Source organism: Orcinus orca, chromosome 11, assembly GCF_937001465.1.
Source record: "Orcinus orca chromosome 11, mOrcOrc1.1, whole genome shotgun sequence".
Taxonomy (NCBI): domain Eukaryota; kingdom Metazoa; phylum Chordata; class Mammalia; order Artiodactyla; family Delphinidae; genus Orcinus; species Orcinus orca.
This window is the reverse complement of record NC_064569.1, coordinates 93,969,599-93,995,395: the sequence shown is the minus strand read 5'-3', so window position 1 is coordinate 93,995,395 and position 25,797 is coordinate 93,969,599. Positions and strand designations below refer to the sequence as shown.

The 25,797-nt window shown below is 59.9% G+C and overlaps 1 protein-coding gene across 3 annotated transcripts in view; it reads right to left on the bottom strand.

Annotated features, from left to right (window-relative positions):
- The window catches only part of MGAT3 (beta-1,4-mannosyl-glycoprotein 4-beta-N-acetylglucosaminyltransferase), a 31,053-nt gene extending 5,732 nt beyond the window's left edge, over positions 1–25,321 (bottom strand). The window contains exon 1 of one of the 3 annotated variants that reach the window (XM_033405104.2): positions 25,183–25,321. The gene's annotated coding sequence lies outside the window, so the exon portion shown is untranslated. Of the gene's footprint in view, positions 1–328; positions 5,531–13,921; positions 24,468–25,182 lie in introns of those variants that run through there. The other 2 variants (XM_049693821.1, XM_049693822.1) reach the window with 2 other exon arrangements.
- Between the last annotated feature and the right edge of the window lie 476 nt (positions 25,322–25,797).

Here is a 25,797-nt window from a genome sequence, read left to right as displayed (position 1 = left end):
ACGTCTCTGGTTCTTCCTCTGGGTCATTTGGGTGCCTTCCTGCTATCCCCTCCCCTCCATATCCTAACCTAAGCAAGGCTCCTCACCATTCTGAACCTCAGTTTCTACATCTGTGAAATGGGCACAGAGCTCCTGCTGTGCAGCAGGTGCTCAATAAACTTTCGCTTCTTTCAAAGCTCGAGGCTGGAAGACTCCAGCGTAAATTTTCTCTAAGCTACATGGTCATAAGGCACAAAATCATGAAATGTTGGACCCAGGACAAAACTTTAAGGACCACCTCCACCAACCCTTTCATTCTGTGGAGGAGGCCCGCCTTCCCCGGCCTCACCTTGGTGAGGAGTCCTGAGTACGCTAGTGAGAAGCAGTCGAGTCGCCGATCCCGCTGGCCAGGGCGGTACTTGTGCTCTCAGGACCCAGATGTCCCCCCTCCTCCAGTTTAAATGCTGACGCCCTGGAGCCTGCCATCGGGGGGCCGGCACAGCTGACTATAGGAGGCAGGACAATCAGGGGTGAGGGCCTGACCTCTGCTAAATGTCAGCTGCCCCAGGGGCAGAGCGGGGACAGGTCTCCACAGGGAGGCAGGAGGGAGGGCTGCTCCTTGGCAACGTTTTGAAGTGTGTCTTCCAGGTTCCTCTCCCCACCATGGGTTCCAGCCCTGCTCTGGCAAAGCGAGACCAGGCAGGCCAGGCCAGCAGGGCGAGTGGAGGGGCAAAGGGCTGAGGCCCAACAGAGGCAGGCGGAAAGGAGGTCTTGCTGGGGTAGGGGCTAGGTACAAGGCGACACTGCAGAAGCCTCCAGAGTGACCCACCCGAGGGCTTGTAGGACCTGGCAAGGCAGCCCTGATTCTTCTGGCGGATTATTTGTCCCCACTTGGGGCGTGTCTCTGTGGGGCACCCCAATCCCAGCCCTTGCTGGACTGAACTGGCCGTGAGCTGTGAAGGGCAAGGCCGGGGCTGCCGCTCAGACTAGTGAACAAAGGCCTTAGGAAGGTCAGTGAAACTCAGGGAGGCAAGTGAACGCCCTGCTTAGAGCAAAGGGGCCCCTACAGCCCTGCTGAGGTCACACTGACCCAGCTGCCCCTTGGCTCCCTGGTCAGGTTGGCTTTCAGGATCTAGTTACACCTGGCCAGCTGTGCGCTTCAGAGGACAGACTCACCAGTGCTTGGGATCCCCCTCTTAATCACTGGGGTCTTCAGGGTGAGGCCGTTTGATAAGGCCCCAGCCTGGCTTGCTGCCAAGAATCATGGAACCGAGTGTGTCTCCCTCATCGCTCGGGCCGCTAGGAGGCTCACAGACACACGGTGGTTGGCCCAGAGCAAGTCAGTGCGTCACAGGCCAAGTTTTCCAGGACACTTTCACACACAGCTGCCTGTGTTTTTTAAACTTATTCTTCTTGGCCCGATCCCTTTTTATCTTATCTTCAAGTATTTTGATAAGTGCTTCAGATACATTTTTTAGAGTGAATGGCGTATTAATAGGAAAACAAATAAATAAATAAGCATTGGCACCCGGGGTCTCATGTAAGTCTCACCACCCCTGGGAGACTGAGGACTGTGAACGCCCCATTTTTACAGGTGAAATTGAGACTCAGAAAGATGATGAGACTTTCCCCAAAGAACCTTAAGAAGGTGACTGAACAGGACCTGAACATAAGTTCTGTTCCCGAGCCAGCCTCTCCCTCCTGACAGCTGAGACCGTAGCCCTCCCTGGAGCAGCTGGCCTGGCTGTGGGCTGAAGCCATGGGACCAAATTTGGCCCCAGCTCCAGCATTTCTACCTCTGTTATAAAGCTTCATCCAGAACCATCAGGTGTCACGATAAAGCTGATGATTGCTGACCCTTACAGGCCAGCTACTGTCCTGAGCACATTACACGCATGTCCTCGCTGGATTCCCCCAACACGCAGCAGGTACCCTTGTCCTCTCCATCATACGGACGAGGAGACCGAGGCCAGAGAGATGGTATAACTTGTTCAGGGACACATAATTAGTAAGGTCAGACTCGATTCTGGGGGGTCAATAATGGGATTTCATCCAGTGGTAAAGCTGTCCTGGGTCCCTTCCATCTGCCAAGATCAACCCCAGTGGGGTGATAAGGGTCCCACGGAGAGTCCCCCAGTGACCAGGGAACACAACCCAGTGGATGGAACAGACACAATTGCATTTGACCCACACGACCCCCCGCGGGGTGTCACCCAACCTGTCTCCTCCTTTCACTCAGCGACTACTTACTGAGAGCCCACTGGGTGCCAGGCGCTGTGCCGGCCCTGGGAGCACAGGGGACGCGGGTGACAAGAACCCCCGCCCCGTGGAGCGGGCACGGGCGTGCGCAGGGCAAGGGACCGCTGCAAATCATATGGTATGTTACAAAGAGTCGTGCTCTGGAGAAAACTGAAACAGGGTAAAGGACAGGAGGGGGCAGGTTCAGTGGTCATCAGGTGGCCAGGGAGGGCCTCACGGAGAAGAGTGAGGCCAGAGGACGAGGGTGCAGGGGCAGCGGGCTCCGGGCAACAGAACAGCCAGCGCCCAGGAGAGCGTCTGCCGCCCATGAGCGAGGAAACACACGGAGGGCAGAGCGGAGGGAGGTGGACAGGCCGGATCACACGGGGCCCGGGGCTGCGGCCGGAAGTGCGGCTTTCACGGGAGGATTCTGAGCAGAGCCTCCAGCCTGAACAGCCTCACTCGGGCTGCTTGGCCGACAGCAGACTGTTGCCTTGAGGGCAGAGCAGGGAGAGTGGCGAGGAGGACACTGCACTGTCTGGGCAAGAGGTGGGGCTGCAGGAAGCGGTTAGATTCTGCTGGATTGCCGATGACCTGGATGTGAAGTGTGAGCGAGGAGTCGCATTCGGTGGATCCAGGACCTGCAGGATGGACCAGCCTTTGACTGGGGCGGAGGCCAACCCATGGCGGAGGCCACCATGAAGATGGGCAATGGCAGAGCTGGGGCTGGAGGCAGCTCTCTCTGCAGGGTCCTCTCTCTAAGCGCTGCCCTGCCCACTTCAAATGAGACACCAAATCGGAGAGACCAATGCACAGTCCCACCCCTGCCCCTTTCCCAGCGCTCGCCATGCTCAGCCCATCTCCGCGGATGTCTGTCTCCCCAGGTGGACACGAGCCCCGGAGGCCGCGGTCTCCAGAGCCGCCTCCACGCGCTCAGCCACTTGTGCGCGCACAGACTCTAGAATCAGACTGCCCAGCTCCAGTCCCGGCCCTGCCATTTCCTATCTGTGTGGCCTGGAGCAGGTGAATAACATTCCTCCTTTGGCTCATCTAGGAAATGAGGGTCGAGTAATAACCCATGTAGAGTGCCTAGCACATGGTAAGAGCCCAGTAAGCTTCAGCTCTTCTTATCCTTAGTGTTATTCTCCCGCCTGGAAGAAAAGTAGAGAGGGATTTCAGGCGGGGGGGCGCAGCTGGTGCAAAGGCTCGGAGCCGAGCCCCTGGCAGGCCCTGGGCCCTGGCGGGTGCTGCCTTGTTTAAGAGCAGCAAGGAGCAGAGTGGGAGCCCAAGTGGCCCGGACAGAACCTGAGCCTGACGGGGGGTGGGCTGGGAAACAAGTGACCCGCGTCCTGGGGCTCCAAGGAAAAGAGGGAAGAACTGTGAGGCTCTCCGGGAGCCTCCCTAGAAGAGCCCACACACACATACACACGCTCCGTGAGTTGCTCCCAGCCCCAGGGGCCTGGGTTTCCGGCGTGAAGGGGATGGGGGATGGGCCAGGTGCTTCCTCGTAGCTAGATAATCATGGATGCAGGAGGCTGACCCAGACCCAGGATAGTGGCAGGACCAGCCCACCCTGGGCCTCCTCTTTCTGTACTGACTTGCAGCCGTGCCCATGCCCAGAAGGTTCTAGCTGGGCAGATTTTCTTCCTTCCCTCCCGCTTCCCACTTCTCCCTTCTCCTTGTGGCCTCTTTCCTTGGGCTCTGCTTGATGCGATCATGAGGTGAGACGGAGCAGATGCGCCTCACCCCACGACCCAGTCACTACCTTGGGGTCTGGGCTCAGGCTGAGTTCAGTGGGGGCTCCTGGCCAGAGAGAAGACAGGTGCTCCCTGGAGGCCACAGGCTGTGACTTTGGGGCTAGCCAGGTGGGCAGCAGCCTCCCGGGTACAGACGCACCCTGACAGCTGTCACCGGGTGACAGGAAGCTCCTGTGGAGCTCTCCGTGGTCCTGAGCTCACATGCGCTGACCAGGGTCCTAGCTTGGCCCTGGGATGCCTTTGGCCAGCGTCACCCTGGCCCCTGCCAGCCTCCCCTGTGGTTCAGCAGCTTCTGTCCTAATGGCCACTTCCCCTGTCTGCCACCCTCTGGCCCCCTTCCCCACCTGCCTTACAACACCCTGGTGACAGCTGTGATCCCTGGGTCCTCAGCTCTGGGAGATCCGCAGGGCACTCAACTCCTCCAACTGGGAGAACGGGCCAGCAGGGAACAGGTCCGACACCTAGTAGGTGCTCAGGGTGCTCCTGGAATATCCATGGGGTATTCCTGGAGGTCGCACAACCCACCCTCAGTCTCCACTCCTGGCAGGAATTGGCCCATCTACAACCCCCAACCTAAAAGTACCTTCAGATGGACCCTCACCACCACCCATCTGCTTCAAAGGGCATCTTGACTCTGAGCTGAAGGCTGGCTTCCACCCAACCCCAGTTCTGCCCCACGTTACCAAAGGGCTCTGCCAGCTCCGTGTGCCAGGCCTTGCTCCTGGCCAGCTCTGTTAAAGGACTGGGCCAACTGGGGGGCTGCTTACTACTGACTGGCCCCCACCACCCTGCAGGGCATTCTCAGTGACTCATCTGGCTTTCAGAACCAAGGCCAGAACTGGGAAATCTGGAGCCCCATGGAGGGTCCAGACTCCTCTCTCAAGGTCTGAAGGACCCTGGAAAAAGAATATTGCCCAAACCTTCACCCTAGGCCAGTGTCCCTGCCAAGTGCCCATCTGGCCTCTGCTTGTCCAATCCTTAGTACTGCCCATCCCAGGCCATTTGAGCTGCTAGAAATCGTTCTTCCTATTGGCCTAAATCAGCCTCCCTGGAACTTCTGCTACCTCTTCTGGGTTCTTCCTTGGAGCTAAGCAGAAGCAATCAGCGTCTCAGGGATCACAAGACGGCAACCACCAGCCGACTCTGAAACGAAATAAAGGTCTTTCCAACGTGAGGTCCCATAATCCCACACGGAGAAGACAGGCAGAGGAGGTGGCTATAGAATATGATAGATTCCAGGGTTCTGGCAAGATGGGAGAAACAGCTGACGCTGTGTTCATTCCTTCGTCTCTCCTTGTTTTATTCATTTCCTTGGTTCATATCCATCAGGCAGGCGCCACAAAAAACAAGCCTACACCAGCACATCATCCAGGCTGCTGGCGGACATTTACCAAGAACCTGCCGTGAGCCAGGCACTGCCGACGCAAGGGCTGGAGAGAAATCAGGGGCACGTTCATGCGGCCAACCCTGAAGGAAGGTATATGTGTGTCTCCGTTTTGCAGATGAGGAAATGGAGGCTTCAAGAAGCTAAGCTGGGGCTTCCCTGGTGGTGCAGTTTTTGAGAATCCGCCTGCCAATGCAGGGGACATGGGTTTGAGTCCTGGTCCGGGAAGATCCCACATGCCGCGGAGCAACTAAGCCCGTGTGCCACAACTACTGAGCCTGCGCTCTAGAGCCCGCGAGCCACGACTACTGAAGCCCGTGCACCTAGAGCCCGTGCTCCGCAACAAGAGAAGCCACCAGAATGAGAAGCCCACGCGCCGCAACGAAGAGTAGCCCCCGCTCGCCGCAACTAGAGAAAAGCCCGCACGCAGCAACGGAGACCCAACACAGCCATAAATAAATAAATAAATAAATAAATAAATAAAAGGCTAAGCTACTTGCTCAGCCAGCCAGGGCTTGTGGGAATGAAGCAGATGGAAACTGAGACTCCCCGAGCATCCTGCACCTGCCAACAGGTAGACCTGGAGCCCAGTGGGGGTGCAGATTTGGGAGTCTTGTCCCAGGCTAATCATGGATGTCTTGGCCAAGGGAGGGTCTGGTGTATCATGACCCTCAGTCCCCAGGAATTCTGCTCCCCTGGCACTCCCCAGAGAGAGGGAATCGGCTCAAGGGGCCAGCCTTAGCCAAGAACTCCCTCTGCCCAGGTGACCAGAATGTGCTGGAAAACCTGTTTACCATGGGCTGGGGGTGGGGCAGCTGCTGCTCTTCCCATCCACAGATGAGGACACCAAAGCCGAGAGGGGCGAGGCAGAGCCGTACTGGGAGCCAGTTCTTGGACTAGCCGGACGGGGCACCCAGGCCACTTCCCTGGGCACAAGGGTCTGGGCCCCACTCTCTCTGCTGGCTGGCTCCAGGGTGGGCGCCTGGCTGAAGGCTCAGTCCCATGCCCATGCTGAAGCCCACCCCCTCCCTGCTACTCCACAGCAAGCTTCTGTGCACCCTGGCCCTCTCTCTCCTTCCTCCAAACCCCTCCCCACTCCGCCTGACCCCAGCCCCTTCAGGTGCCTGAGGACTTTCCCACAGAGTGGCTAGCACGTGCCTGGGAAAGTTAGTCTCCAAGACTGGGACCCGCCCTCGACTCCCTGGGGCTTCCTCCCCTCTTCCCACCGGTCACTGGCCCACCCAGGACATCAGCCTCTGGTCCCCAAAAGCCCATGGGTGGTGAAGATATAGAACATTTCTACCATCCCAGAATGTCCTATTGGACAGCACTGGAGGCTAAACAGATGAGTCATCCTCAGGCACCAGCCAGTGGGGCGTTTGTGTTCAGAAGCCTGCAGTGGCTCCCACCGTCCAGAACCGAAGTTCACAGCTGTTGTGACCCCTGTCTTGAACACTGCCTCCGCCTTGCCTTATTCATGTTAACTCGATGGTCACCACCTAGCACGTGCTTAAACCTGTGCCAGCTGTCAGCTGGGGGCTTTACTTACACTTGACCCTCACAACCATCTTGGGAGGTAGGAATCATTGTCCCCATTTTACAGATGAGGAAACTGAGGCTCAGAGGGTAAATCAACTTGTAGAGCACTCCTCTGCTCATCTGTGCAACCCCAGTGCTCTCCAGGGTCTGAGACCCACACAGCCTCCACTTTTAAAGGGGGCAGGGGGAGGTGACACTGGCCTGAGCCCCAGGCCACTGAAGGCTCTGAGTGGAGCGACCCCAACAGCCTGTGCCTCAGGGCGACCAATCTGTTTGCTTCCAGAGCTGTCCAACAGCACAGTCTGCAGTGGTGGAAACGTCTAGGCCTGGGCTGTCCATGCACCATCCACTAGCCACGTGTGGCTACTGAGCCCTTGAAATTGACAGGGGAGACTGAGGAACTAATTAAAAATTTAATTTAATTTTCAGTTTTAATAGCCACGTGTGCTAGTGGCTACTCCATTGGACCGCCCAGCATTAGACAGACTGTGGAGGAGCTGAGGCAGGGAGGACACACAGCAGGACAGCCGTGGTGCTGAAGCGAGGGGGCAGTGGTGAGCTGCTGATGAGGTACCTGCTAAATACTAGGTGACTGAGGGAGGGAGCGGGAGGGATGCGGCCCCGGGGGCACTGGGGCCAGACATCCTGGGACCGAGCCTGGGGGCTGGAGGCGGGACCTGGGGAAAGTCTGGGAAGGAAGAAGAGTAGCAGAGCCGTGGAGGACAGGCAGGTGCCGGTGGTCAGTGCGAGGCCGGGACACACACTGCCCCAAGCCTGGGGGCGGGGCCTAGGCCTGGATCTGCACAGAGGCCACCTGAGGCAGTGTCCAGACCCTGCAGCCAGACGGCAGGGCCTCGCCATTTCCCTGGGCCTCGGCTTCCTCATCAGTGTAATGGGGCTATAATGGCGTCCACGTCACAGGGCTGTGGTGAGCGGTCCGCGTATCTTAAGTGCCTGGAACAGGAAGTGTGCGTGAAACAACAGCTGGTGAGGGGCACACGGTGAACGTTTGTCACAGGAGGAGGGAGACCAAGGCCTCTGAGGTGGAAGCAGGGACTCCTGGGTGGCCTTGGGGACAAGGAGAGGGGCTAGACGCAGAGACATACAAACACCCCACAGAAAGGGCTCTGTGGGCGCTGAGAACAGGTGTTCCCAAATCTGGCACCCCTCCAAGGTGCCCCAGCCCTAGCCCTAACCCTAACCCCCCCTCCATGTGACCGGGCACCACCGGACCGCCTCCTCCAGCCCCTGCTTCTGCCCTATCACGGCAAACCTCAGCAGCAACTGGGCTAGTCCCCTGCCTCGCCAGCCTCTGCTCCCACACTGTGAATTCTCCAAGCCAGGTGGGGCCTGCGCTCCCCACGCCCAGCCCGGGGCCCAGACAGACAGACGTTCAGTGAGTGTCCGGGACAAGCCAGAGCAAGGAGCACTACGGCGGAACTTCAGGCACGGGGATCTGGGGGCGCTGGGCCAGGCTGGAGGGAAGCCACCCTGGGGCTGTGAGAGGGCCTTGCAGGCATATGAGGACCGAGGTCGGGCCGCTGGTGCTTTTGCCTTGTCCTGGGGTGGGTGGAGAGAGCAGACTGGCCCCGGGCGTGGAGCTGGGGGTGCAGCAGGAGCAAGATGGGGGGATGAGGTCCTCACAGAGCTCAGTCCAGTGGGGGACAGAGGACAAATGAGAAAACCGGCCAACAGAGGACGCCAGGCATCAGGGAGGGCTTCCCGAGGAGAGGACACTTCAGCCGAGACCCAAGGTCAAGAGGGAGCCACCGCGCAGAGTGGGCACAGTGGCCCAGGCATTGGGCCTGTGTGTCGGGAACCCCAGTGCAGCGGCAGCAAAGCAGGGGCCCCAAGTCTTGTGAGGGGGTGTAGGGCCTCGAGGAGTGGCAAGGACACTCCCCACACTTCAGGGGCTCCTTAGGCAGAACCCCGGGCACCCCATCTTGGTCAGCAACCCTAAGGCTGCTGCGGAAGATTTTCATCTAAAATAGAACCAGAGGATGTAAAATGGAGTCTCACGCATGTGCCCTCAGGGAGACGAAACTTAAAGACCAGGAGACTTGATTTCCGTAAATGCCGGATTTCCAGAAAACTGGGAGTGAAGGGGTTTTCTTGGATTCGAGGGTTGATCAGAGGTTGCCTCCTAAAACCCTTGGAAAGTTTTGCCAGAGGCAGAATGGAAGATGACCCAGGTCGAGCTGGTCTCACAAAGTGGACCAGATGAGCTTTGTTTGTTTTTGTGGTACGCGGGCCTCTCACTGTTGTGGCCTCTCCCGTCGCGGAGCACAGGCTCTGGACGCGCAGGCTCAGGGGCCACGGCTCACGGGCCCAGCCGCTCCGCGGCATGTGGGATCTTCCCGGACCGGGGCACGAACCCGTGTCCCCTGCATCGGCAGGCGGACTCTCAACCACTGCGCCACCAGGGAAGCCCTGAGCTTTGTTTGTGTGACTAGACTGGTCCTGTCTGCTCAAGAAATTTTTAAGGCTGGTCTCCTTTTGTTTCTGATTTTTTTTTTTTTTTTTTTTCCAGTACGCGGGCCTCTCACTGCTGTGGCCCCTCCCGTTGCAGAGCACAGGCTCCGGACGTGCAGGCTCAGCGGCCATGGCCCACGGGCCCAGCCGCTCCGCAGCACGCGGGATCCTCCCGTACCGGGGCACGAACCCCCGTCCCCTGCATCGGCAAGCGGACTCCCAACCACTGCGCCACCAGGGGAAGCCCTGTTTCTGATTTTAACAAACCCTCCCTGAACTCTCCCCTCTACAGTCCCTGCCCGTAAATACGACCTGCCCCAAACCCTCCACAGACTCGCTCATAGTTGGCTCCAGTTTGCTTGTCCCAAACTGCAAGTCCTCACCTCTTTGAGCTGGCCTCAGTTTACCTCTTTACTGAGGTCAACACAGCTACACCCTCTAGCTGGGCAGGGCTGGGCAGGGCTGGAGAGCAGCAAGCCTGGAACATTCCTCCCAGGAGAGGGCGCGTCCATCACCACCGCCTTCTTCAGGGCAGCTGGAACTTACTGAGTGCCGCGGGGGCCGGCCGCTGCGTGAGCTGGCCTTACTCCGTTATCCTCAAGGCAACTGGGCAGGAGGAGAGGGGCACAGGGGCTGAGGGACCTGCCTGAGACTCAGCTGGCAGCAGCAGGACTCACACCCACACGCCACTGCTGCGGCTTCTCATTCAGGCTTTCCCGCACAAAGTCTAGGCTGCTGCCTTGAGCCTAGCCCGGGTCAAAGACCCCTGCACGTCTGCCCCGGCCCCCAGCAGGAGCCCGTGGGCCTGCGTTTGTGGGTCACAGTCCTCCCTGGCTCTGGCATGCGCCCAGACCAGCCACCAGAGCCCCGTGCCCAGGACAGCTGCACCCTCCCAAAACCCCTCTGCCGGCAGCTTACCCGCCCCACCCCACCCCCGACTCCCCCTGGAACAGTGTGAGCGCCCCCTTCCCCCGTGGCACTCTCAAGGCTGGGCTGCATTGACTTAAAACCGCATGTCAGGGTTTCCCTGGTGGCGCAGTGGTTGAGAGTCCGCCTGCCGATGCAGGGGACGCGGGTTCGTGCCCAGGTCTGGGAAGATCCCATATGCCGCGGAGCGGCTGGGCCCGTGAGCCATGGCCGCTGAGCCTGCGCGTCCAGAGCCTGTGCTCCGCAACGGGAGAGGCCACAACAGTGAGAGGCCCGCGTACCGCAAAAACAAACAAACAAACAAAAAAAACACATTTCACAAAACCCAGGGTTCCCTGAAAGGCTGAAGGAGCCCCAGAGCCCTTTCCCATCCCCTACCAACTCCAATGGGAACAGATCAACCTGGACAGGGTCCCGTGTCGGGGTCTCCAGTAGCCTGAAGGGGGTCTGGTGCTCTAAGAAGTCGAGAAACTTCTGAGGCCAGGCCTGGACTTCAGGAGCTCTGGCGGCCTGAAGCTCCTTAGGGGACCTGACTCCTGCAGACCCCTGCCAGGGGTTGTCGCCTGCCCATGTGTACTGCTCTCCTGCCTACACCCTCCCTCTCTTCAACTTCTATACCCACCTTGCCCTTTACTTTTTCCCTAGCCCTGCTGGCCTGGAGCTCAGAGACAGTGAGGGAGGGCCCCACACCGCCTGCACCCACCACTCAGGGGTTTCTGTTTGCTTGCAGTTTGCCAGCTGGGCCTGGCCGTATGGCCTGGGGACACACAGACCACCGCGCCCGTGGCCACCCCTACCAGCCTGTCACCGTAAGGGGGGACGAAGAGCGCCCACCTGAGGCCTATCCCAGAGCCACTCTCTGGCAGGTGCACTAAGTGCTTTAGCTCTAATCTGATCCTTCCATGAGCCCCCATCACCGTCACAGGCGAGGAGAGGGGTTCAGAGTCTGAGTGACCAGCCTGACTCACCCTCTAGGCGGCAGCAGAGTGGCCGACCAGCCCCTGGGCCCTCGCGGTACCCACCACCCCACCCTGATCTCTGCCTGGCACCTCCCTGGAACCCCCAGGCCCACCCTCCCCTCACCTGACCCAGTACCTGCCTTGGGTCCGGCGTGGCACGCCACAGGTAAGGCAGTGTCCCATCCCGGCGGCTGCACCGTGCTTCCCGACCCCCTCCCGGCCTATATGGCTTGTTTCTCCCTGGAGGCTGTCCCCCCACCCCCAAGCTGAGCGCAGGCAGCAGCAGTTAGGTGGCGATGCGGTGAGCCAACTCTGGCCTGGCCTGACACCAGCTCTGCCCTTCATCAGGGCTGGTTTCCTGGCTCCACCTCTTCCCAGCCGGATGGCCTCACCTCTATCCACGAGGTACAAACAATAACCAAGCGACAGGGCAAGGCAGCCTCCCGCTGCGGGAGCCGCTCCCCAGAGCCAGGAGCCAAGGAGGTGAGGGCACCCGGCGTTTCCGTGTCACAGGTGAGGGGCCTGTCGGTGCCCTGCGCTCAGTAGACCGCGAGCCCAACTCCTCTTGGAGTCTCTCCCTGCTCGCTCTCTGGGCAGAAGTTCACCGTGACCTGTGCCCTGACTCCCAAGGTGCTGCTGGGCACGTCCAGCGGGACGCGGATGGGACACGGAGGTCCACGCAGAAGAGCTCAGAAGCAAACTCGCTCCACTGGTGGGACCCAGTGGCTCAAACAAAGCGGGGGCTGGGGGCGGGGAGAGGAGCTGGGGGACCCGGGTCTGAATCCGACTCTGCCCACTAGGAGAACCTGGGCCGTTCACCCGCACGGGGGCCCAGCTCTCCGGGGGTGGGAAAAGAGGCTGGCCAGGGATGAGAAATCAGAGGGCTCAGAGGAGACCCCCAAACAGCTACCGTACTGCCTGGCTCCACGTCCAAGTCCACCACTGGCAAGGCATTAGTTCTCTGTGTTAGGAATGGCCCTCTCCGGGGTACTCCCGAGAGGGTGAAGCCGTAAATCAGGCCCCGGCGCAGAAGGGGGCTGGCCGGCAGAGCTGCCAGCTTTCGTGCTGCTGGAGGGTGGGATGCATCAGAGGCCTTTAAACACACTGCCCCGCACCCCTGGGACTCCTCCTCCCCCCTCCTCCCCCCTCCTCACAATGCAGCTTAGCCCTCGCCTCCCGGGGGCGCGCGCTGCAGGGGCGCCTCCACCCAGCTTGCTCGGGAGAGAAACTTCCTGTTGGTCTGTCTGCCTGCCCTGCAGCCCCCCTGTGCCTCAGTGTCTCCCTCTGTCACATAGGATCAGCCCCACCCAGTAGGGTGGCTGGAGGCCCGAGTGAGGAGAGTTGAGAGGACACCCCCAAGTGGGGGGACGTCCCAAGGGCCCAGGGGCTGGGTCATCTCTGCGGGGAAAGGGCTGGGAGAGGCGGGGCGGCGTGCGGTGCCGGTGCCGGAAGGGAGAGAAAGGAGGAAGGGAGAGGAGGCCAGGGTCCAGCCGAGGTGGAGCCGAGGCAGCAGGAGGCTGCAGTGATGACTTGGGCAGACTATTACTCATTAATAGAGCTTCTGATTGAAGGACTGAGAAGAACACGGCTTCTTCCAGTTCATGACAGTAACACGCTGCCAGTCCTTCAGCGAATGTGGACGGAGCCCCGCCCCACGCAGGCCTATTGCTCACATCCTTACGTAGCCCACTGGGGCCAGTGGGGAGGAAACCCCCCCAGAGACCCCTGCACCTCGGGCTTGCAGCTCCTGGCCCACCTCCCAGCCACTCGGCCTTCCAGACCCAAATGACCCACCCTGGCCCGTCAGGAAGAGAGGGCGGCCAGAGCAGACAAGTCCAGGGGACGAGGCCAGCCCTGCCCTGCCTCAGTCTCCACATCTGTGGAATGGAAATCAGAACACCCACACCTCCCAGACTCACAGTGAGGAAAAACAAGGCCAGTCAGGCCGGGGCTGAGCACTTTGTGCCTCTACAAGAACTCGTTTCTGGGCCCGGCACGATGTGAGATGCCCCCAGCCCCGTCTCTCAGGAGCGAGAGCCCCCAATGACAGAGCAGTGGGGCAGCAGCTCCCTGGAATCCAAACTCCAGCGGAACTGTACTCAAATCCGGCCCCTGCGCCTTCTCGACCCTGTGTGATCCTGGCAGGTCACTCAATATCCCTGGACCTCAGAGTCCCCGTCTACAACGTGGGATCATCCCAGCCCCTCAGCTCAGGAGAATTAAACGGGGTAATGCCCAAAGCACCTTGACAGAGACCAGTCCTCTGATCTCCAAGGCTGAGGTCATGCCGGCTCTCCACACAGCCTCACCACGTGCCTGGATGGCCCGGCTGGGGCGCTGCTAGGCCTACTGGCACCTCCCTCCAAAATGCCTCTACTCCTCCTCACCGGCCCCGCCTTCCCTTTATTTTCTGTCTTGAAATTCTCAATTTTTGAACAAGGGGCCCTGCATTTTCATTTGGCACTGAGCCCACCAATTCTGTCACTGCAAATCCCCATCAGGCCACATCCCTCTGCGCAAACCCCTCATCACATTCAGAATAAAATCCAAACTCCTTTCTGCACCCACAGGCCCAGTCCCTGCATCTTTGCTGACCTTGCCTCCCTTGTCCACTTGACTCCAGCCACAGTCCCTGCCTTCCCAGCCCTTCCACACCCCAGGCTCACCCGTCTCAGGGTCCTCGCACTGGCTGTTCCCTCCGCCTGGAATGCCCTTCCCTCAGATCTCCACATGCCAGCCGCCTGCTCAGAGGGGCCTTCCTGACCAGCCAGCTAAAGGGGCCGTCCCCTCCCAGGTCATCTGCTCCACAACACTCCTCACTGCTGAAGCTATCTGTCTCCTTGTTTATGTGTTAGTGGTCTGTCTCCCCCACCCACACCCTGCTCGCTTGGAATGTCAACAACATGAGAGCAGGGTCACCATGGGCCCCAGTCATCGGTCACTGCTACTCCCCACCCCCTAGGACAAAGCCTGGCCCAGAGCAGGAGCTCCATAAACAGCTGTTGAATGAGGATGGAACTCATATGAGAAGTGATGCTAGACCCCTGGTGGCAAGTATCATCTGGTTTGGGGGTGCCTGAGGCAGCAGGCCCGCCAGTGCACACCCACACCTAGCAGGGCTCCCTCCACTGCTCCAGAGGAAGCCCCCCCAGCCCTGCTGAGATCAGCGCCGTCCTGCCCAGGCAGCCCCAGCAGTGCCAGCCCCTCCTGCCAGGCTCGCCCATCCTCCAGGGACAATGTACAAAGGGCCACTTCAGTTCGGAGCCTCAGCTCCATCTCCAGCCCAGCAGGCCTGAGTGTGGGGGAAGAGAGGGGAGGGCACACCCCACCCCTCCTCTGTCCTCGTGGAGCTTTCTCTAGCACAGGCAGGATGCAGGGTGGGCGACAGAATCAAGCGATAGCTGGAGAGACTTTGTCCCATGTGCTGCCCCCTGGGGGGCAGGGGTAGGTGAGTGCCCACGTGGGGGGTGGAGCGGTGCCCATGCCCAGGGTGGAGGCAGAGGTTGGCCCCCGTGTTCCTAGGCAGTAGGAGTGGAAGGACTCCCACGGGCACCTCCCCACATGTACAGGGCGGCAGGTGGTGGGTACACCTGTGCATGCGGGAGGCCCGAGTGCTGGCTGGGTAAGGGAAGAGAAGAGCAGAGCCAGTGGGATCTGGGCCAGGCTGCAGGGAGGGTGGGGACCTGGGCTTTAGAGTCAGTTCCCATCATGCCTGGAACCCTCCACTGCAAGACAGGGCGCAAGGGACTTCCCTGGTGGTGCAGTGGTTAAGAATCCTCCTGCCAATGCAGGGGACACGAGTTCAAGACCTGGTCCTGGGAGATCCACATGCCGCAGAGCAACTAAGCCCGTGCACCACAACTACTGAGCCCGCGTGCCACAACTATGAAGCCGGCGCACCTAGAGCCCGTGCTCCGCAACAAGAGAAGCCACTGCAATGAGAAGCCCGCGCACTGCAATGAAGAGTAGCCCCCGCTCGCCACAAACAGAGAAAGCCCGTGCGCAGGAACAAAGACCCAATGCAGTCAAAAATCAATCAATCAATCAATATTAAAAAAAGGGGGGGCTTCCCTGGTGGCGCAGTGGTTGAGAGTCTGCCTGCCGATGCAGGGGACACGGTTTCGTGCCCCAGTCCGGGAGAATCCCACATGCCGTGGAGCGGCTGGGCCCGTGAGCCATGGCCGCTGAGCCTGTGCTCCGCGGCGGGAGAGGCCACAGCAGTGAGAGGCCCACGTACCGCAAAAAAAAAAAAAAAAAAAAAAAAAGACAGGGCGCAAAGAACTTGCTCAGTTGTTCCAACAACCTGAGCTGATAACCTGTGACCTGAGCCTGGCACCCAGGATGCTTGTACAGCTTCGGGCATTACCAACTTTCCTCCTTCTGGAACCCGTCAGGGGTGCAACCATCCACCTAGCCGCCCACGCCAGGAGCCCAGGAACCACCCTAAATCCTCCCTCACTGACCCCGCATGACTAGGCCTGTCTATTCCATGCCCCGATACCTCACAAGCCCCACCCTTTTCCCTGTGCCACTGTTCCACACTGGTGGTACCACCACCAATGCTCACCTGCACAACAGGAGTGGCCTTCCCAAGGGGACTCCAGCCAGGTGCCTGTGAGCCAAGCAAAAGCCCCATCTGGCGCTGCCCCTCCTAGCTGAGAACCGTGTCCTCGGGATAAAGTCCAGATCTTCCAGGAGGCTCGATGTTTCTGTGTAATCTTACACTCCCTCTCCCCATGCCGGTCTGGGGAGGGTTCAGCTGAACTAGACTTCCTCCAGGTCTCCCTGACCCCAGGCTATGGAAAGAGCCGAGCTGTTTCAACCCTGGCCTGCCCCCCACTCCCCTGGTCCCCAGCTCCAGCACAGCGCCTGACACAGAGGTTTGCTGAATGAATGAAAGACCTTCCTCCCACATCCACACACCTGCACTTTTCAGTCAATACCGCCGGGCTCTCAGGCCTGGTCTGGGGCCTGGAAAAGTGCCTGCAGGTCCCAGTCCTGCCTGCCACGTGACCTCGGGCTCAGCGCGCCCCAGGGAAGCGGCGCATCTACGTGAATTCGAAGGGTCCCTTCCAACGGGCTGGTGGTGCTGAAGGGAACGGTTCCGTCCTCAGTGCTCAGCAACGTGATGGCTGATGGTTGGGAAGCAGTATGGGAAGGAAGAAGGTGGAAAATGAAGCAATGGCTTCGAGCAGGTTAGGATCCTCCCCACCAAGGCTCACCGCTGTGTGCTCAGTGCCCAGAGCCAGGCCTGGCCTCGAGCAGCCGCTGCTGAATGAAGAAACGGGCTTGAACCCTGGCTCTGCCACCCACAGCTCTGTGGCCCCAAGCAAAAGTCCTACCCTCTTCAGGCCTGTCTGCTGAGCCATTAAAGGGAGGCTGGTAACACCACCTGCAGGGTCCTCGGAGGGATGTGGGGCTGCACCTGGCCCAGAGCCTGTGGCTCCCGCAACCTGGGAACCTGAGCACAATTAACCTCCTGCTGGGAGTGGCTCTGACGGAGCAGGTGCACAGCTGGTTGGCTCTGCGGCTCTGGGCACCCAGTGAGCCTCCTCGAGGCTGAACAATGAGCCTTTTCTCTTTTCCCTTCCCGATTACTCTCTGTCCGCCCCTGCCTGCGAGGGGCCATAGCCTCCTTGGGTCAGTCCCCACCAGGGACTCTCAGTGAGCCCTCACCAAATGGCAGGGGGCCATCGCGCAGGGCTGCAGGCACTGGGCCCCGCTCCTTAATTTCGTGGAAGCCGCCAATCTCTTCTTGCTTCTTTAATTACTTAGTCCTTCCCACCGCTGGATCCAGAGAGCATTCTGGAACAGGCCTGCAAGTGCTCAAACTTCCCACTGACGGTGGGGCAGCAGTGACAGAAGCATCACCACAGGTGCGAAGGTCATTCCAGGGGTCAGGTGGCTGGGGTCCCAGTCTCAGCAATTGCTAACCTCCCAGGAGACCCTGGGCGCCCAGAGCAGCGCCCCCTTCCCAGGTGATGCGCTTCATCTCAGCTCACCTTCGCGAGCCCACCTCACAGATGGGGGCCGGGGCTTAGAGAGGGGACATACCTTGTCCAAGGTCAGGTACCAGCAGGCCATGGGAAGGGCCTGGCTCAGCAGAGACCACGTGCATGCCCACTGCTGCTCACCAAGGTGCAGGACCGCCCCATCCTCTCTGGACCTCAGTTTCCCACTGACCCCTGGGGGCACGGACTTGACCTTCCAGCTCTGACTGATATCAGTGCTCCGCATTCCAGGCCACATTCTAGGTTTGCTGCTCCATTTCCCCCCTCCAATTCCATAATCCAGTTTCTCTCTTCTGAATTGAGGGGTTCCACTTCTAGGTGCTATGTTCTGGGGTCTGGTCCCGAGGTTCTCCTCTCATGGAAAGTTCTGCAGCCCTGGCTCTCCAGCCCACATGTTACTTCTTCAGGGCACTGTACTCTCCTCCCTGCACTGGCAGCGGGGCTCACAGCCCACAGCTCCGTGTTCCAGCCCCATCAGCCTTCAGGAGCACTTCAGAGCAGTGAAACCAGCAAGGAGGGTCAGCTTGGGGTCCCAGGGCCATCGGGGGATCGCAGAGCACACCCACAGCTAGGCAGGAGTGCCCCTCCTCACCCTTCTCCCCATCCTTCCAGGATGCCATCCTGCCCACCCCCACCCCTGCTGGCCACCGTCCCCACCAGTCTGCACTGGGATGTCCTGACAAGATGGGCACTTCCCAAGAGCAGAGACCTTGGGACACTCATCTTCAGGGTCATGGCCTGGCACCCCCTTGTGGGCACTCAATAAACGCTTGCTGAATGAATTAGCTAGGCATGATCAAGACTGGCACGGTTACACACGGGCACAGACTGAGGGACACGCATTCATATGACAGAGTTGCTCCTGCTGTGTGCACGTGCTGGTGACGCACACACACACACACAAATGCACAAAAACAGACACGCTCACACCCTGCAGTCGGCAGAGCTGTGCCCTGGCACCTAGCCCAGCCCCTGGCACATAGTAGGCACCGGTGATTAAGTGCTGAATGAATGAATGAGTGCTTTGTACCAGGGACAGAGCCAGGGGCCATGGAGGAGTCAGAGATTGAGTCCCCACCCGGCCTCAGGGCTGAGCTGTGATTAGGAATACTATTACCACAGGGGAGAACTTGACCACGTTGCAGGACTGCGGAAAGGCACTTCGAGGCAGGAGTCCGTCAGGAGGGCAGTCAACGGCGATGCACACCCACTGGGCACAGGGGTGTGGGGGTAAAGCCAACAGCTCTGGGGTCACCCCTGGCTGGAAGGGGCAGGAATGGCTTCCTGGGTGGGTGGCAGCACCTGGGGTGGAGTGGGTTGGCTTTCCAGGTGGACGGTCCAGCATAGCAACAGCCCCGAGGCTGTAAAGTGGGGTACATGGGAGAAGAGGAGCGAAGGCCGGACTGGTGCCATAGGAAGTCAGAGGTTGGGGCGGAATTCTCGGGGCGCTGCATCCCAGTAGCCCCAGGCCTGGACCCTCACTGACCCGATTTCCAGGAATGAGAGAGACGCAAGCTGTTTGCCACGGGTGCACATGTTCTGGGGTATGTGCCTGGGACGGGCCAACTCCCACCCTGAGACCCCACAGCCAGTCCCCCTGGAGGCTGCCCACAGGCAGTGACCCCAGAATCCAAAATATGGGGAGGTGGCTGTTCTCACGGCACCTTTTCTTTTTTTTTTATTTTAAATTAGTTAATTTATTTATTTTTGGCTGCGTTAGGTCTTCATTGCTGTGCGCGGGCTTTCTCTAGTTGTGGCGAGCGGGGGCTACTCTTTGTTGCGGTGCACAGGCTTCTCATTGCAGTGCCTTCTCTCGTTGCAGAGCATGGGCTCTAGGTGCATGGGCTTCAGTAGTTGTGGCACGTGGGCTCAGTAGTTGTGGCGTACAGGCTTAGTTGCTCTGTGGCATGTGGTATCTTCCCGGACCAGGGCTCGAACCCGTGTCCCCTGCATTGGCAGGCGGATTCTTAACCGCTGCGCCACCAGGGAAGCCCACGACACCTTTTCTTACCTCTCTCCTTTAGAATATTACTTCATCTCTCCGGTTATAAAGGTTTCTCATACATTCTAGGGAATCTGGACGTCACAGCGAAAGAAACAGGATGATACCACCCACCATCCCACCACCCCCTGGGCTAACATTTTGGCTTAAGTTCTTACGGAGTTTTTTCCTGTGCACATTTTTGCTGGAATGAGCTATTGACATGGATTTCCTGCCAGCTTTGGGGCAACACACATTTTTCCTAAGGAGCTTTGTCTCCCACACCGGAGGACCAGAGGGCAGACCTGAGCCCTGGGGATGCTGCTCTCCTTGACTCCTTCTCATCCACTCCCTAACCTGGACCCCATTGAGAAACACCCCTCGGGTGTGGGGTGCAGCCCCACAGTCCTGGGCTCTCCTCCTACAGACCACAAAGGTCTGGGTCAGTGCCAAGCACCCCGGGATCCAATCTTCCCTCTGGGAAATGAGCCGGTTCAGCTCCCCGGTGGCCCCAAGCTCCCCAGTATGGCCCCCTCTCTGGACTGAGGTGACAGTCACCGACTGGGCTGCACTTTCCAGTTGCCTTCAGGAGCTGCGCTGGGAGGTCCCTTGGTCTTTCCCAGAATCCCCTCCCTTTGCCACCTAGACACAAGGAACAGCAAAGCAACCCCACTGCTGTCCCTTGGTGACCTGCACACGAGTCCCCTGACCCAGTCCTCTCTGTTCACTCCACTGGCATCCCTGCCAGACCCTCGATAGACCTGTCCTGCACACGGGTCTCATCCCATGGGGACGGACAGGCAGAAATCCCTAGCGAGGAGGATCAGCCTTGCCATTGGGGTAGGGGTGTGGCGTGGCTTCCTGAAGGAGTCTTAAAGGATGGGTCAGGAGAGGAGGGGAAGGGCATTCTGGACAGAGGGACAGCAGCAGAAAAGGCTTGAGAGGAAAGCTGGAAGCTGGATTTCTAGTCTGGCTGGGGGAGCTGGTGCATCGCTCCTGAGGTATTGAAATGAAATCACGCAAGAAAGCGCCAGCATCTCGTTCCCATTTCTGCCGTAAATATGAGTTACGACCATTAACATTCACAGTCCTGGGCGATGGGTCGAGAAGGCACCTTCTCTATCTTTCACCTAAACCAGCCAATCTGCCTTGTTTCCGGAAGTGGCCCTCATCTTCCACTCTCAAAATTACCATTCAACAAGTACTAAAGAAATACTTCTCGGGCTTCCCTGGTGGCACAGTGGTTAAGAATCTGCCTGACAATGCAGGGGACAAGGGTTCAAGCCCTGGTCCGGGAAGTTCCCACATGCCACGGAGCAAGGAAGCTCATGCGCCACAACTACTGAGCCTGTGCTCTAGAGCCCGCGTGCCACAACTACGGAAGCCCACGTGCCACAACTACGGAAGCCCGCGCGCCTAGAGCCCGTGCTCCGCAACGAGAGAAGCCACCGCAATGAGAAGCCCACGCACAGCAACGAAGAGTAGCTCCCACTCGCCGCAACTAGAGAAAGCCCGCACGCAGCAATGAAGACCCAACACAGCCAAAAATAAATTAATTAACTAAATAAATAAATTAAAAAAAAAAAAGAAATACTTCTCGAGTGCCTCCTCTGTGTGAGGCATGGTGTCAGCCCCCAGGGAGTGCCTGTGTGCCCAGCCCAGGAACGAGTCCCCCGCCTTAATGGGCAGCTCTCCCTGGTCCCCCTTCCCTGGCCACCACGGTTCACCCAGACTGTGTGCTGGTCCCCCGTAACAAGAGGAGAGTGGTGACGAGGGATTTGTCCAAAGTACTAAGCAAGCTCTGGGGGTTCCACAGCCAGCCCAGGACCTGTTCCCTGGAGGAAGCGGCAGTAGCAGGTGCTGGGATAAAAGCAATGGGCAGGGGGAGGGGAGGAGCGGGCAGGGGGCATGGCATAGTGTGTGCAGAGCTGGGTTGAGGCTGGGGGTGGAGCGGAGGCCGAGAACACAGGAGGGGGCTGAGTCATAGGGATCTGGGTCCCAGAGGGCGGGGGTCTCATCCTGGAATTCATGGGGCTAAGCAGTGGTTCTTGGAGTCCACAGGCCTCTGAATCCCCAGGGGATTCAAATCTGGGTTTCCAGCCCTCCCTCCCATGGTGTGATTCTGACTCAGCAGGGCAGGGTGAGGCCCGGGAAATACATACTTTCCCCAAGCTGCCCAGGTGAGGCAGGGCCCCGGGAATACGGCAAGGAAGGAAGTAGCACCAGGACCCTGAAGCGGGTGGCCTGGAGGCCAGGACACGGGTGAGGCAGCTGTCTCAGGCACCCAAGCCTCAGACAGCAGCCACCTCTGGGTGATTGAGGGGGCCTAGACAGGCAGCCCCATGAAGCTATGGGGTCCTACAGGCTAGATATAACCCTAGCCCTGCCACTTCCCGTCCCTGGGCCCCAGGCCGCCTCAAACTGCCAAATGGGATAATAATATTGGTAGCTCCTGCCTCGAGGGAAGTTAGAGGCATCTCTGAACGCAAAGTGCTTTGGCCCAGTGCCCAGCACACAGTAAGCGCTCGATAAATAACAGCAAATTATTATGACTGGAAAGTCCTCCATCATGGGTCTCTCAACCAGAGTCTCAGAGACTGCCTCTGGCCACCCTCCCTCAACCAGACGCTGTCTGGCCTGCTCCTTCTGGGAAGTTCCTGGCCTGCCTAGAGAGGTAGCCAGAGGCTGGGCCCTCAGGAGGCCCCAGTGTCCACACAGACTCCTACCTTCTGTCCTGGCCTTCACCCTGCACCCCACCCCACCCCAAGGAGTCCCACTTCAGTGGGAACCAAAGTCTTAGCCAAACAAGCTCTAAATTCATGAAACAACAGAGTAATTAGGTGTGTGAATGATTCTTATTGTTCCAGTTTTATTTTTATGGAAAAGATGAAAATAAGTGAGCCAACGGGGGAATTTCAGCAGTGCAAGGAAAAGCATTTGGGGACTCTGTTAACTTCTTGGATTATGGGCAAAACCTTGGGCCCCCTTGTCAGCCCATTCTAGACCACAGGACCGTGGGCCACTACCCTTCCACCCCCCACCCCCCAGGCCCGCTTCCAGCCCTTGGGAAGTTCCCACCCGCTCCTGAAGCCTCTCTTTCCCCTTCTGGAAGATGGGCACAAGCAAGGTCCCTGTGACCACTCTGCTGCAAGTGAGGCTGCCCTGTGGAGGGTCAGCGTCCTCCATCAGGGATGGAGAAGGGGGAGGAATGGGTGGAAGGAAGAGCAGGGCCGTTCCCCTGGGCTGAGAACCATTTACACCCCAGCTCATTCGAGACCCAGTTGCCAGCATACCACTGCCCCCTGCTCAAGCAGTGGGTACAGAAAGGCAGGCTTTGGCCCATGGGGACTCACAGACAGAGGGGAAGAGAACGCGGAAGTGGACGACACATCTACTGGGGCAGGCTGTGTAGTCTCTGAGGAAGCAGGGGCGAAGAGGGAGACTCATTCAGGGAGGGGGGCAGCGAATGCCCAATGGAAACGGAACCAGGCTGTTCAAATAGCAGTAATGTGCGTCATCCCCATTTTAGAGACAAGGAAACTGAGGCACAGGGAGGCAGAGTGACTAGTACACTGTCACACGGTAAGAAGTGACAGGATCGGGATTCGAACCTGGGCCACTGGATCTGGAATCCTTGCTTTTTAACTTCTGCACTTGGCTGCCTCATGGCACAATTATTGAGACTCTCCCCCTACCCCCAAGCAGCCAGCACAGAGCTAGGCAGACCATGGGTGCCCAGGGATATCTGCTGGCCAACTAGATTCCAATCTCCGGGGGGCAAGGCCTGTGTCCTCTCCACCTGGCTGCCCGGCACAGTGCCCCTCACAGGAGGACATCATGTTTGTTGATCAGAATATCTGAAGAAACTTCTGGAAGGGAGCCCTGGTCCCCATGTGGTAGACTAGAGCTAGCTGGGAGCGGGGTGCACCATGCGGTGTGGGGAACAAAGAGGCTTTGGCCTTGGGGAGCAGAGCAGAGCCCCCTGATGGGCATGGCTGGGGGCCAGAAGGTGATGGGTGCCCACGAGGGCAAGAGGAGGCCGTCTATGCAGACCACCCTGTCCCTGGTCACTCCTCACTGCTCCTCCTAGAAGGAGGACATGGACATACAGCTCCCCCAGGCCTCGGCTACCTCCTAGTCACATCCAGCCCTCATGGGATCCTCACCGTCACCCATGAAGTGGACGTGGCCCGCCAGCTGGTATCCATGTCCCTGTTTTACACGTAAAAATACGGATGCAGCAGCCAGCGCTTCCCGAGTGCTTCTCAGGTGCGGCATGCGGCATCTCATGCAGTCCTCACCACAACTCTGTGGAGGATTCTCCCCATGTGACAGATGTGGAAACTGAGGTTCTGAAAGCTGCCCAGCCGGAGGTGGTCCAGCTTCCACAGTAAAAGGGATCACCAGTGTGGGTCAAGCAGCCCTGACCACATCAAGGGCACTGGGCAGACCCTCGGAAGGGGGGCAGCTGAGCCAGATGGCGCTATCCCAGTCAAGTCACCCCTCACTGTGCTGTCCTCGTGCCAGCTCCCTGGTGTGACCCGCCATCTCGCCTCCACCTGGCCCTCCTTCCCTCCAGCCCTGGCTCCCCCTCTTCATCTGGCTTCTGATTTTGGCCTGACGCAGTGCTTGACCATTCCCCCACCTCCATCTCCCAGCACATACTCACATCTCTGAGCCTTTGCTCATGCCATCCTTCCTCCCAGAATGCCCTTCCCACTTTCTCCACCAACAAACCCTTCCAGCTTCCTTTTATGTTTCCCAGCAAGTTCTCTCTCCCCCTTGGACTGGCAGCCCCTTTTTCAAACTTTCCTAGGACCCTGTGCCTATCTCTTTAGCACTGATAACCCCACAGAACTCCCAGCTCCTCCAGGTGGGGGGTGGGGGGCCACTTGTCTTCTTCCCTCCATCCTCAGGCTTGGCCCGTTGCCTGGATTTTTAGTAACTGCCCAGGAGGTGACACAACAGTGCCCGCAACTCCCCCATCAAGGAAGGTCTGGCCTGGTGGCCCAGGAGTGAAGAGGAGTGCTCTGGGGTGGAGAGTGGCAGTGCTGGGGGACCCTGGAGAGAGCTCATTGAGGTAGTGTCCCTGCCCACGCCCCTTCTAGGAAGTCTTCTAGAGCCTAGACAGTCACCCGACCTCAGGTCACCAGGGTTGACTGAGACCCATCTCTGCCTCTCTGGCACCCCAGCTCAGGCACACCCCCCCCACTATAACCCAGGTGCACTCCCCTCCCCACCCCGGTTTCAGAACTCATTATTTGCAGATATTTATAGCGCCCTCCCCCAGCCTGGTTGCCTCCCCCGCCCTGGGCAGTGAAGTGGAAAGAGCGGGAGCCCCCTCAGCAGGAAGGGTTGGGGTTCTTCCCCCACTCCCCTCTGCCTGGTCCCGGCCTCCGCACCCGCCCAGCACCCAGACAGCGCCTGGGCCCCTGCCGCTGCCGCCGCCGCCGCCGCCGCCGCCGCAACCCGGGGTGGGGGGAGGTGGATGGGGGAAGGCGGGCGCTGAGGCCTCCCACCCCCAGTCCCGCGCCGCGCGGGAGGTTTGTCGGGGGCGCAGCGCACAAAGCCTGGCTCCAGCCCCGAGGCTCGGGGACGCCCCCGGCCCAGGCCGGGGGTGGGGGGTCGAGGGGATGAGGCTTTGCCCTCCCGGGCCACGGAAAGCTCCGCTGAGCAGCCGGGTTGGGGGAGGGGGCGCCAGAACTGAGTAGCCGCCTCTGCATCCGCCCGTCATCTCGGACCCCCACCCCGGCCCCCCAGCGTAGTTCTCCCGCCCCCGCCCCCAAAGGTCACGCTCAGGGAGAGGGTCTGTGGGAGCTGTGACTGGGGGCGCAGCGAGCGCGGAGGAGGAGGCGCGGAGATGGAGGCGGAGGGCCGGAGTGCAGGGATGGAGGGGGCTGCGGCTCGGGCCCCCAGGACGCCAGGGTCAACTCACCCATCGCCCGCCGGGTCTCAGCAGCGGCGGCATCAGCGGCGGCGGCGGCTCCGCGGCCCCCGGGGCCCCCGGCGGGGAGATGCTGGCGTCCGCCGCAACCTCTCGCCCCATCCCGGGCTCCGGCGGCGGCGGCTGCGGCGGGCGCCCGGCATCGCAGGCGGCGCGGCCCCGGCCCGGCCCCGATCCCCGCCCCCACCTCCACCCCGTCCCGCGGGCCAGGCGCGGCCGCCTGCCTGCACCACGGGGCCGCGGCGGGGGCCCGACGAGCAGACCGGCGCCGGGGAGGGCCCCACGGGAGGCGCGCGGGGGGCGCGGAGCCGAGGCCCGAGCGCCGAGCGCAGGGGTGCCGCTCCCTCCGGGCTCGGGCGGCTCCGGCCCCCGCCCCGCCCCCACCGGCGCCCCCTCCCCTCCGCCGCCAGCCGGGCTCCGCTCGCAGCGCCGGGACTGGGGGTGCCTCGGACCGCAGTCTCGGGCCGCCGCCGCTCCGCGCCTCCCGCGCGTGCGATCAAATTGTGTGTGTGTGTGTCTGTGTGTGTGTGTGTGTGTGTGTGTGTGTGTGTGTGTGCGCGCGTGCGCGCGCGCGCCCCTGCCTGTGACCGTGCGTGCGCCGGCCCA